The sequence below is a fragment of the Punica granatum genome, chromosome 6, assembly GCF_007655135.1.
Source record: "Punica granatum isolate Tunisia-2019 chromosome 6, ASM765513v2, whole genome shotgun sequence".
Lineage (NCBI taxonomy): Eukaryota > Viridiplantae > Streptophyta > Magnoliopsida > Myrtales > Lythraceae > Punica > Punica granatum.
In genome coordinates, this window is record NC_045132.1 from 2,785,247 (window position 1) to 2,799,428 (window position 14,182).

Here is a 14,182-nt window from a genome sequence, read left to right on the forward strand (position 1 = left end):
ATTTATTTTTAAAAAATTGATTATAAAAATGGTTATGAAGAGGTATGAATGAGATAATATTATTAAATTAAGATAAAGAGACAAAATAGTAATGATTGTAATATTGAATTTGAAGAAGAATATAGTTGAGTTTGGCATAATAAACTTTTGATTCAAAAACGAAACAAAGCCTTAACTGCTTGTGGCTCACAGTATGACAATCAAGATCATTCATTTGGAGGATTTAGCCAAGCCATTTAATTTTTTTTTCTCTTTTACCAATCTCTATGATAGAATTTAATATATATATATATATATATATATATAAAGGATAACTAGCCTATGAGCCCATACATTGTATAGGATTTGTTTTTTGTTTTGCTTGAGTAAATTTTCATTTGATAATCTCATGGAATGTTATCAAATATTGTCCAGTTTATGTTTTGATTTTATAGAAATTAAATTTTTATTTAAAATCTAATAGTGATTATAAAGTTGTTATTTAGATTGACAAATGGGTTCTTTTACGAATTAATGCATATTATATACAAATAAATCAAGACCAATGATTTAAATTAAATATAACAAAGTTCCCAATCTAGTTAAAAAGTAATGATTGTTATACTAAATAGATTGATGAATTACTTATGTATCTTTACATTTTTAATTAAGATTATATATCTTAACACGTTGAAGAAAAAGAAAATCCTATCAATTAGTTTCATATAAAATTTTTAATAAAAATAATTGTCTCCCAAAAGAAACTTTTTTTTTTGGTAAAGTAGAAATAGTATATTTATAAAGTATACATTAATAATATATCAAATATTTGTAAGTAATGAGTAAGAAATTTTGTTAATCACATATAGATAAATTATAAAACTACTAATAGAATATGTGTGTATATATCATAATGTACAAATGAAATTTTTTCCTGTTGATAGTTATGTATTTATATATTATCTCTTAATATCCACTATCAGTTCAATACATCATGTACGTTATTTTATTAAGAAAATAAATAATTGTTTGGTATTCTTTTAATTTTCAGGGTGATATTATTTTTCCTAGGGTAAGAATTGATATATTTATATTCTTTACTTATATTTAATTGTTTGAGTAGTTCATATTTTTTATTTATGGGTCATTTTCTAATTAAATTGTAACTTAATACTAAAACTGTGATATGAGAACCCAATGATAGCACATGACAAAATGCAGTGAGGTGTTCCGATAAAATATATATATATATATATATATATATATAAAAATATATATAGATTATACCTATAAGTTATAATAAGTATTATTAGCGCTTAGATTATCGATATTGGTGATTTAAAGATAACTAATAGTATTTAAAGATTATTATTATTATTATTATTATTATTATAAATTATTGGAAATATTTTAAGCTTTTGTTTACTATATTAAAAAATATAAGGAATAAAAGGAGTTAATAAAAACTTACAAATTAGCATATCAACTTATTTAAAAACTTACTACGACATAATGAGGTAGAAATTGCATAATTGGATTGATATATTTATTGGAATTAAAAGTATTAGATATTCTTATTATTAATTTTACGTATCGATGTATGTTTTATAAATAATGAAAATGATGAAATATATGTGAAATATCAACATATTGCCTGAAAAACATTTTTACATCTTGTATTAAAAAATGAAATTCGTACATTGTATGTGTCACTAAACTAGTTTTAACGGTGCAACTTAAACCTTGCAAAGTTTAACATACTGGTCACTTGTAATATAATTTCTTTTTTTATTTTCATTATTGATTACATTTCATCGGGCAGTTTTTATGCTAAGTGCATAGTGGAGATACATTAAACATCAAATTTCGAGGTGTAGCAAGTATGACAAAAGAAAAGGGCCGAGGATCATAAATAGAGTCAAGACCCTATTTGGATACTTTTCAGTTGTATGAGCAGACGGATCGGATTCATATGGAATGGTTTAATGTTAGTTTATTTTGCCTATCATTCGACGACCTCGAAGCGTGCGCACCCTGCAGTAATACATAGCTATTTTTTTTTCCCTTTCTGGATGCATACCTAGCCAGTTATTATTTACAAACTTATCAAAAGAAATAGTTATATTAGCAAATAAATAAATAAATAAATACATAGATAACTGAAGACCAGTAGTAATTACTCATCAAAAAAAGAAAGTAGTAATTAATGTAGATAAGCTTAGTGGAAGGTTAAAGAAAGGTCTCGAATTTATAATTCTTATTAATTAATTACAGTAAGGCTAGAGTTCCTTCTAGGGACAGGTTACCAAATCACGTAAGGAGCTTAATCGGACTTGACTGGTGGTGCTGAGTCACCTATCTTTTTCTCGAATATGGTAATCACACCATAATTAATTTTCTGGTGAAAATTAGTCTATTGAAGCTGGCGTTGTTCCTAATCAGTAGCTATCTATCTTCATCGTTGTCCTTAATTATCTTCTCCCTGTGCTGATTATAACAATGATGATGATGAAGGTGGGTGATAATTTTAGAATACTCATCAGAGTTTTTTTTTTTAGTCTAGAACTAGTCTTTATCATCCGTGTATCATGCGGACATTGGCTTATTTGAAGTTAATTTTGTCATCCCAAATTCCAAATTAATTATGCAAAGAGGTGATCTAAAATTTATATCTAACGCCCGATAGTTTCACTACCAAGTATCACTTTTGAGTGTGCGATATCGCGTCGACCTTGCACATTATCATGCAGAATTGGAGGTAGGTTGTATCCATCTACAAGCCGGAATCCCTATGTAAGGTGCAATAATCTAATTAAGAACTTTGTTATTAAATCTTTTGTCAATGTTTGATAAGTTTATACGGGAAAAAAAGAATGTTGTAAAATAATTAGAATAAATTTCACCATTTGTAATTTATGAAATGGTAAGTGACACATCTCCTTTTAAAAATTAGCCACACATCATTTCTCCTTTTGCAGACATGGTATCGAGAGAATATTTTTTTTGCCACTTGAATCTATGTTAAGGAATTGTACAAATCGATTCGTGACCTGATTTCTGATTCAATTTAAGAAAAAAGACAATAAAAATCAGTGAAAAGAAGAGTAGCGCGTGGCTAATTTTGAAAGGAATCATTCATAAATTATAGAGTGTGTAATCGAAATTTATCCAAATAATTAAGCAGCAAAGCAACTGCAAATCACAAGACTACCCGATCCGAAGCTGCAAAGGATAAAAACAACTAACATCTCTCAGACTACACCACAACAACTAAAGAAGTTGCAGCAAGCAGCATATATATTAATCTTACTTACTGGTTTGACATAATTTAATTTTTCAAAAAAAAATTCGTATTCCTTTATTTTGTTTAGTATAATTTTTCTTATTCCTACTTTGCCTAGGTTTTCTACTGTTCCTTTTTTATTATTTATATATATTTGGTACAACCTTTCTTTTTTTATTTTGGGAAAGATCATAATATATCAGCTCATAATTTGTTTCAAATTGGCTACTTCAAATTTTTCTTTTCCTTATTTTTGCTAATGTAGCTGTAATTGTTATTGTTAGGAATTCCCAGAACTCTTTTTTTGATTTTTTTTTTTAGAATTGAATTCCTAGAACTCTACGTATATATTAATTGAGAAAAAATTTTGTGATCTTATTTCGACTGGTGGTGTAAATAAACACCCATAAAATCATGTCAAATGAATAAATAAGATTATAAACACTTGGGTACTAGGCCTTGAATTTGTATAATGAAATAATTTTATTGATTTTCCACGTTAAGTCACTGTGGAACTCTTTTTTTTCACTGTGGGTACTGTGGAACTCTTTTTCCCCTATTGAAAAGTGTAAGTGTGATGTGTATAAATGTAAATGTATGGGACAGGAGCAACTATACAAAGTAGTCGCATTTTTTATTATTGATTCCATTCTATTGATTTCTATTCGTATCTACCAAATATGGTGTTATCGTGTGAAATCTTTAATTAGTGGGTCGGGAATTTTTCTTAATGGGTAAATAATCATTTTTCTTTGTCCATAAATGTATTCGGCGGGAAGGACTATAAAATGTTGCATTTAACACGAAGTTCATGTTTTGTTGAAAGGCTATGCCTTTGCGAGTAACGAAGCATAGACTTTTGACAATAACATGGTGTTGTTGGCCATATGAAGACTCTGACCAGAGAAAGTTGGCAAAGTTTACGGCACGTTTAACTTTTGTAATGGTCAAGAAGTTTTTTTGATTAAAACGAAGGCTAATGAGGCGTTTGGTTTCAGAGTTAAAGTAACTTTGATTTTGATTGTGGAAAATGACAAATGTTGTATAGTGTGTTGAGTTAAAGTTAAAGTTGACTTGAGAAATGTGTATTTTTGTTATGTAGTGGGTTGAGTTAAAGTTAAAGTTAAAGTTTTTGTGATTGTAATCCTGAAAACAAATGGGCCGTAAAAGTCTCATGCGGTCAGAAATTATCACTAAATTCAAGAACATGTGTCATTTTATTACCTCCTTTTTCTAGCGAGACGTGTGTAACAATTGCGGCATGTGTCATTAAATCAAAGAACTTGATAAAAAAATTATTTTGTAAATAATATTATGTCATAAATTTATAATCACTTGTCCTGATGTGTTTAATATCAATTGATTTATGATATATGGTATTTGATATACCCATAAAATTTTATTTAACGTGAAAACTACAATAATAAATAAATAAATAAATAAAATCTTTGTTTAGCTAAACAGGGCAAAAATTGCAAAATCTATTATAAAAGCATAAAAGTACTTCCGAAACAATTCCATTTGGAAACCCTCAATTAGTGATTATTTGTCTCTTCACATACATTATATCAATTCATTTCCGTCAACTAAATTCCTTTTCACGTATATTATATTCCCGCCACCATTTATAAACTCTCAGCTCGTGATTGAGTGATTTTTCAATTACTCCATCATAATTATTATAATTAATTAATGTATTAAAAAATAATGCAAACTTTTTTATTTTTGAATAGATATTAAATATTTCTTGAAAATTTTTAATTTTTTAAAGTTGAATAAATTAAAACATTTGTCCCTAAAATTCAAATATCATAAAAAAATCTGAAGAAAATATATCTAAATAAATTAAAATATTTTTCATAAAAATTGAATAAGCTCAATTTTATTTTATTTTTTATTTTTTTGCACGGCCGCCAGGGCACGGGTCTGAACTTAGTTTCCGTGGCGTTAAGTCAACGGTGGAACTATCTGAGAATGGTCGGAGCCGTTGAATACATCTGGGACCAGCGTGGATGGCAGAATGGTAAATAACTGTAAAGGATAAGGACAATATAAGGAGAGGGCCACGTGAAAAATCTAATGAGGTGGAAGGAAGCGTTTAATAAATAAATATATAAAAACTCGGAAAAGGGTCAGAAAGAAAACAAACAAAAGGGAGTGGAGAGGGAGAGGTTCATGCACCGGAACCCACCGTGAATTAGGAAATTGGGGAGAGAGATAAGGAACACGACAAGACCATATAATGATTTATAAAAAAATATATATATATATATCAAAAAAAGACAAGAGCATATAATGATAAATAATAATTAAATATTTTTTACAAGATCTAGTCCAACTAAATAGAACTCCTAAAAATTAATGTTGATCCAAATGGAATTCTTATATCCCGTTTGATTTCGCAATTAAATTTTAAAATTTTAACTATATTCGCTACACAATAAAAATTAACAATTTAAAATAAAAAAGGTGGGTCCATACATAAATTCACATACAACTCTATTATACTCAATTCAATTTTTAATATTAAAATCTCTCAACTATTCATTACTTTTTCACATTTTTTCTCATAATTCAACAATACAATCATTACAATCCAATTAAAATCAAAATTTAACTCAATTCAACTCTAAAACCAAACACACTATTAATATCTAATAAAAAATGTACGAGTAATTTTATTAAATATTTAATCTAAAATATTTTAATTATCAGGCGCGAGTGTGCGTGGCTAAGATACGTTATCTTTTCGTAATAAGTTAAATAAATTAATAAATTGAGACAAACCAAAATTTGAAAGGGGCCCACTTGATAGCTGTACGATTGAAGGATAAATATTAAGAGGAAAGGATTTGCCTTCGCTCTTTTTCTTTATTATATTATTATTACTATTTTAACGAAAATATTTGGGTTTCAACTTATTAATTTCACGATATACCAAGACATTCTACAGAGGTCAGGGTTCAGGGACAGGTGAGTCCGCTACATAGATCATGAAAATGGCGTGAGAGGGGATATGTCTTCTCTATTGCTTCACGAAAGAGCCGAACATGGGACTTTAGTAAGGGAGTTTCGATATTCCATCACCAAGCCAAATCCATCGGATGTGAAAAAACTAGATTGGTATCGATGTGAGGATATTAGGAGACTGAGATTACAAAAACTTAATAGATTGATCAATATTTTCTTGCTAATTTCAGCTATGAATCATTAAATTTTGCAAGAGGAAATAAGATCTATACGTTATTATTTTATAATTATTCCTACTTGTGTGTGCTCCTTTCACTTTTCAATTATAATGGGCTGATAAATTTAGCATATAAAAGTGAAAAAGTTAATAAAATAGTATGAATAGTGCCATCACGAAATTAGAATGTAAAATTTTTAAGTTGTCAGGTGAAAATATATATTACTATATAAAATCTATGTGCTCCTTTTTTATATGGATTTTTTAGCCTTTGTTTTTCGTAATGTAATTTGCATTTTAGAATCCCGTCAATATCCCTTATCCTTGTAATTTTTCGCTAAGGACCTTGTATCCATTTTAGGTACTTGAAAATCGTAATTCTATTTATTAGAAAAGATAAATTTCATAAAACACGGATAAATATAAATCTTGTTTTAATCTTATAGAAGTTGTATAAATAATTTAACTTCAAACCAGAATCATTACCGTGAGAATTTGCGTTCACCATAAGATAGGCTTTTCTATTTTCTGGCAATACGAGCCTTTCTTGATATTTATATTGTCATATTGTTTATGTTGCTAACAAAAAGATGAGTACTTTAAAAAGAAATTGAATTTAGTAAAACTAAGCAACAACAAAATTACAGGACCGATAACAAACTCAAAGCTCAGTTGCTACTTCGGTGTGAACTCCGGTTTTGGAAGCCAAGCCGTCACGCAACTAATTCCATTTGAATCGAATTGATCTAGAGAGTAAAATTTTATTGATTTTTTTTCATTTATAAGACTCGAATATAATATCTTATTCATGGTAAATAAATACTGAATCACTTGATCTCTTTTTTTTTTTTTTGGTAATATAAGGTTTGGAAAAACGAGTTTTTCTGCAGTGCCTCAAATTGGTCCGAGGAGGTCGGTTTCCTCATTAAGTTTTTGTTTATTTTATGTTTTCCCTCCCTTTGGGTACCTTCTTGAGTTTGATCCCATTCTTCAAGATCAACACGTCTTTCTCTCTCTCTTCAACTCCATCTCTTTTGACGTGCAATTTTTTTTAGTTGGAAATTTGTGGTTTTTTAATTAATTTTTGGGCCAAGTTACATGTTTCAAATTCAATAATTACCCAACTTGTTCCAATATAATTGAATGGCCACTACCGGTAATATTTCTGTGAAATTATTATTGGAAGAATATATATGCTTTAACCGGACAAGAAGGAACTAATTTTTAACTCAAACAAATATGTATTAATTTAAATGATTTGAGGTTTGATTCTCTTAAGTATTCTTAAATAAAATATCATGTTTGATTATTTAAATGAATAAAATATATAATTGGAACAAGTTTTACTCTTAAATAGATTAATCATATTCGAATTGGATTTGAAACTCGTTAAATTTTCGAATATTAGAGATATTTTTTTAAAAGAAATTTTAGCAGGAAAAATAGCCTCCACAGGCTGTTGCAACCATCTTGAATCCTCGAATCTTCATTCCTATATTCTCATGCAATCTTACTGGCATTTGCTTTACTTAATCAAGTAATATAATCTACAAAATAATTAGTAGACCTCGTGACCGAAAGTCGATAATATCAATGAAACGTTTCTTCTATGTCGGTTATAACCATGTTGAAAATGACCATGGAAGAGACAAGATCCTGGGGCGGGCACTTCGTGCTAAAGTGGCTTACTTTACCAGAAAATCAATGCATTAGTAAGGTCCATAAAAATATAAGTCACCCTTATGGTTCAAACCTTGTAAATTTTGGGCTTTCTCCTAGTTGAATTTCCATCAATCAAATCATGATGAAGCACTTGGCCGTTCTTAGCTATTTCCCACTAAAATGTTTCGCTGTGGAATTGGTCTGCAAAATCAACTTCATCAACCAAGACAAAAATTAAGAGCCCTAATTGATGGTACAATATAATAATTTCTTTTGGCGGTACTATGAGGACTAACAATTCCTTTTAGTACATGGAAACCAACTAACGCATATATTTTCTACATATGTTCTAAATTTATATTATAAACATTTTTTTTAGGTAATAGCTATTATAAACAAATTGGCTTCGCAAAGTCTGCAGGATAGGTACATGCCGCTTCTTTAGCATATAAATACAAACGGGAGGAGTTGAACCAAAGTTTTTAAGGATAGAGATTAACGTATTGATTACTTCAGTCGTTGTGAGATAAAATAAATTAAATTTGCCGTTTGACACTTCGAAGGGATGGTATGAGAAAACTAACAATGGTATCGTGGTATTGGACTTCGGGCCAGTGTTGCTTTCATGCTAGGCCATTATCGAAAAATAATCATCTATAGCTAGGAATCACTTTAAGATATTATCCACTTGGTTCTTTTCCATTGAACTAGTAACATACACTCAGCCTTGGGCAAGTTGCCAAATTGTTCAATGTTTCCATCCCCACATATCCTATTCTTTTTAATATATAATCACTTGCTTACTAAATTATATATCCATTCTTAAAGACTATTGCTTATGCTATGTGATAAGCTCGTATCTTGTTCCAATGACCCATTGACGATTTCTCAGGAGCTTCGGTTGGACGTTGATCCACTCCTGCAGTGGCCTAAAATCACAAAGAGAAGCCAAATTGGGCGGTAATCGCCCCGATTTTGCCTCTCCATTGCCTAAGATAGGTCTTGAGACTAGCATATATATGTTTTTCAGATATTTCAAAAACTTGTTGGGATGAGGATGATACCTGGGATTGGAATATATAATCTATATATGATTCGATATTTATGTGAATCCTCGAGTATATATTTAACACTGTGCATTACTCATCATCCTGCACACGTTTGATTGTAATTTACCTGATCAATGCTAGGATATAGTCGAATCTTTAGCATAATCTATCCGCCAGTCCTATTTAAGAAACGGGGTCTCTGACATTACCTTTAACTAGTCCAGTGCGTGGAAGCTTGCATTTTAATTTTTAATTTTTTTTTACAAATTAATTATGTCTCGGAATATGTCTTTTCTCTAGAAATACTCTCTTGAACCAAGGAGAGTGTATCGATGAAAGACTATTCTAATTATTGCAATTACATAGGACTAATTCATGACTGAAAAAGAGAGACTCGAAGGGACAATGATGAGAAGTTGCGGAATGGCTCTAGATGCTTATGCGAAGAGCTCCCGCTGACAGGAGTCAAAATTAATAAACTTACATATAAATATAAATAGATATTTCATATATTAGTCTTGGCAATATCTATACATATCACTATGTTCTCCTGAACTATAGATGGATAGAGTTGGACAAATTTAAAAATATAGATTTTTGACAAAAAAAAAAGAAATAAATTAATAATTAGTGGGGGGCCAGCCTTGTCGAGCCTTCTGGGCTAACCAATCTGATGGCTATGCTTGATCTGATCTTGATGAACGAGAGGACTCAGAGCAAGTGGGCTCGATTTCATTGGTCTCACACTACTTGTGTTTATCCGCTGCAAGTCATTAAATCGAGAAATTTTTCGGTCATCCTTCCATATATGTGGCATGAGGAAAGTATTTATATTGGCACGGGCCATGGCAAAGTATTTATTTTAGTGTTTGAGTAATTTGATTTTAATTAGCCATAAATATATTCGATATGATTAAACTTTTAGATTATTGGTAGGATGATCATTTCAAAATTTGTTGCCTTTGGATTTAACTTTGGAAGATTATTCATCGGGCCCCTTATTATCTGGCCTAACATTCATGTAGACCAATGAATTAGTTTTACTTTTCCTAGTTTCTCACGATTGACATTGAGATCATCGGCATACCAAAGAAAATATTACATGATTGATATCACACTATGGTATCTTCCAATAAGGTTAGGCATATTGTTCTGCAAAACCCATATTTTACATTTTATTACTTGATATTTGATTGAAAATTACTCATGCTACTTTCTTGTGTTTTATCCATCTAATATTTTCTCGGCATGCCCCTCACTCACATTGATTTATCCATGAATCTATTATGAGATACAGATACATAAAAAGCTTGACAATCTCCTTGAGTTAGGAAAGATGTTGATTGAGATATACATTGTCATGCTATTTATTTATTTATTTTATTTTTGCTGAATTACATTTTCATGCTATGCTATATCGCAAATCGATATCTATGATACCTGAAAGATCACCCTTATCTTTCTCGACTTACTGCAAGCCGTAATTTTTTTTTTTTCATCTCTTATAATTCATTATTCAGCAATGAAATCAGACATAGTACATGGTTAAAATTAATCATAAAAAAAAAATCACATGCAAGTGCACTATAATTTTTATTCTTTCCCAATGGGATTTCAAACGAAAGTCTATCCAAAACTTCTTTTGGAAAAAAATATGTACATATTTTTCTCATAAAAATATTTATTGGAATAAATATCTAGTTATTTGAAAATATCTAAAATGAGAGTTAAAAATAAAAAAATGGTTCATTTAAAATGTAAAAAATGTGACAAAAGTATAATAAATAGGTGGCGGAAATTGTAAATTTAGACAAATAAGGAGCCTTGTTATAATTGGATTGGCCACTATTATTATTTTAAAATGGATGTCACGGGCTCGAATCTCTTTGATCTTTAATATATGTAAAAAAAATTTGTATACCGTAGTCTTAAGCTCAGACAAGGACACGTGTCCTTTTTCCAAGTTCACCCGCAAATTAATTTTGATTCTTTTTCGTTTTGTTTTTGTACCTTATTTTTATTTCTTCTTATATTCTCTAAAAAATTTCAAATTAACATGTCTTCACTGATTATGTATTAATTAACTTGTGCGAACCCGAATTTCGTCTTGTCGGGGTCCGCATGCGTGCGTTATAGCACGAATTGAGAGTGTCCACCTTCCCGTGAGGACGCGTGACAAACACGGGTGAGAAGAAGTCGCCACTTGCCATTTTACGACCTAAAAATCGAGGGCCGACAAGTTACCCAGGCCTTAGGGGTATGGGATACACCTAGTTGCTAAGGCATTGGTATTGCGAAACCGAAAATTTCAAATCCGGGGGTTCTATTATATGCGGGCTTATATCCCGCACGCCATTTCAGTACTCTATTTGTCTAGAGTTTGCCGCTTTATTTCATTTACCGCGTGAATTATGTTGCACTTATGTCGCTCGTTTTGACACCGTAGATTCGTAGAAGCAATCGGTTCGATTTAAGAGGCTGAGAGAAAAGCGAATTCACAAGTTAAGGGACCGGTCCACCGTCCTTGCATCTTGGCTAACTAGATCGTGATGGCTGGTTCACCGTGTGGACCGGGCCCGTGACTCGTGTGGTCTCGCTCGTCTAGGGGACTCGTAAACCGAGTTGATCGATTCCGACTCTTAGACTCCACGCTCGCCGACTGGGATCATTACATAAATATAAAAATAAATACCTCACAATATACTCTCAAATAAATACAAATTACAACAAATGAATTCCAATCGACTCACGTTCGGCCAATATTTCGCTCGTGCTCACCGTGTGGTTTAAATGACCGAAACAGAAATTAAAGCGACGCGGGCTCAAAAGAGCCGGAGATCGGGTCCGACCGACCTGACGGGTTTCAAAAGGACAGGATGGTCCTCGAGATAGCCGTGGGACTGGTCGAGCTCCCGAGTAATTGTCTAACCTCGTTTCACATGTCCTAACCCAAGTTATCCTCCACGTGGATACTAAACGGGTCGAGACAATGACTCAAGGCGAGATCTCATATCGCACTCGGATCGCGCGCGCTCGGTGTGTGGGGGCGTTGGCCCGTGATCGACAATGGAGGGGCATTAGACCCCATGTGCATCGTGTCCTATGAGCTCAGACTCGAACCGTGATAAAATAGATACAAAAAATTATAAAAACTGATAAAGAAAACAAATGAATATAGACAAATTGTGCATTAAGCGCCGAGTTTACGTGATTAAACCGATTCGTGCAAGATTTTAATTAAAAATGCATTAAAACATTCCAAAGCACATGAATATAATAAAAAAAGATCACACTAAAATTTAATTTGTCGGTTTTACGTCCGAGTGATTAATTAAGTCGATTTCAGTGCGTTTAATCGATTTTATTCTTTTAAAACCGAGTGAGCATGAAATTAATTCGTGTGAGTTCATTCTCCCTTCAAACAAACAATTTTTAGCCCAATTCTTAAAAAAAAACATCAAGTTCATGCTCATATCAAGTTTTTTATTACACATTCCAGTCTTTAAATATTGAGCTTGTATTAATGCTGGTTCATGTTTGTTTTATTTATTTATTTTTAAATCAAAACAACAACTTCACAATATCATCACGATTGTCGAATTAATCAACAAGTGGAGCCCTAAACGTCTCACTAAGTTCGGAATTTTATACCTCTCCCGAGTTAATTTCGAGGAAATTACGTGAGCTTCGGGAAATCTCTCGAAACAGGGTTGTCCAGAGCTTCATTAGAGCTGTAAGGGACTGCATTGAAAAGAAAATGCTACAAGTGAACCAAAGAAAAGCAACGTGACACAACAAAACAAAAGAGAAAAGAAAAAAAAAAGTCGAGAGAAAGAGTAGGAAAATAACAAAGCAGTTGAAGGCTTAGCTTTGGGACTCGGGAAGAGCAGTTGCTGAGGTCGTCAAGGCTCATAACCAACAAGCAGCAATGGCAAGAACCTGCAGGAGGGGCAGTACAACAGTTGGTCAATCAACCAGGAGCTTCGGAGCTTGAGGAGAAGCTCAGCCACAGCTCATATAACAGTTGTAGGGGAGCTCAAGGAGCTCGAGAGGTAGCGGCAGTGGGTTTAGGTGGTGCAAAGGGGCAATGGCTGCGACTAAGAAACTTCGGGAACTTGGAGGTGGACAGTTAAACGACACGGGGAAGCAGAAGGTCGGGCTGGGGTGATGAAAACGACGAAGTAGCTGTCTCTGCAGAAGAAGCTTAGGACTGAGGAGGAGAGGGCAAGGCCCGTAGCCTTCAGGACGCTCAGGAGGCTGCAATACTTCAGTGATATCGGTTTTAAAGGGTGAAGAGAAGCGCTGCTGCTGTTCAAGTGCAGAAGGTCCTGACAAGTGGGAGCTCGAAGCTGGGTTGCCATGGGTTTGGAGTTGTGCTCGAGCTGTGCTGTTCAGGAGCTTAGGAACCTACAAGGAAAAGGAAGAAAGCAGCAGAACAGAGACGAGCAAAGACAGACAGAACAGATCAGAAAAGGGACGAAGAAACTTAGCTTGGAGTTCGTCTACGAGCGGAGGGAGGCGGGGAAATGTTGCCACTGTGATGATCGACAGGGCATGGGGACCATGCTGAAGATCCCACTGGTTGGGGCCGAGAGAGGGCATTAGGGGGGAGATAGAAATCCCGTGAAGAAGCAGCAGAAACTATAAAATAAAATAAAAATGAAGGGCGTCTAGTGGTAATGGCATGGCAGCAGCAGAGCAGAGCTTAGGAGCTCGGATGGTGGTAGCAACGCTTAGCTCAGGGAGCTTTGGGGGGAGCAGCAGCAATGGCTGAGGAGGCCCAAGAAGCTAGAGCACCTTCGGTTGTTTCGGTTCGAAAGGAGGCGGAGAAGAGCAATATGGCAGTAGCATAGAGGAAAGGAAGAGGGAAGGAAGGAGAGTGACTGTGAGCTGGCGGTCCCTCGGTTGAGCTGTGGGAGAGGTTTGTATTAAATTTTCATTAGGCTTAAACGAGCTTGGATCCATTTCCACTTAAAAGCTCAAGCTGATAAGTAATGATACTCAAGTCATTTATTAACCCAT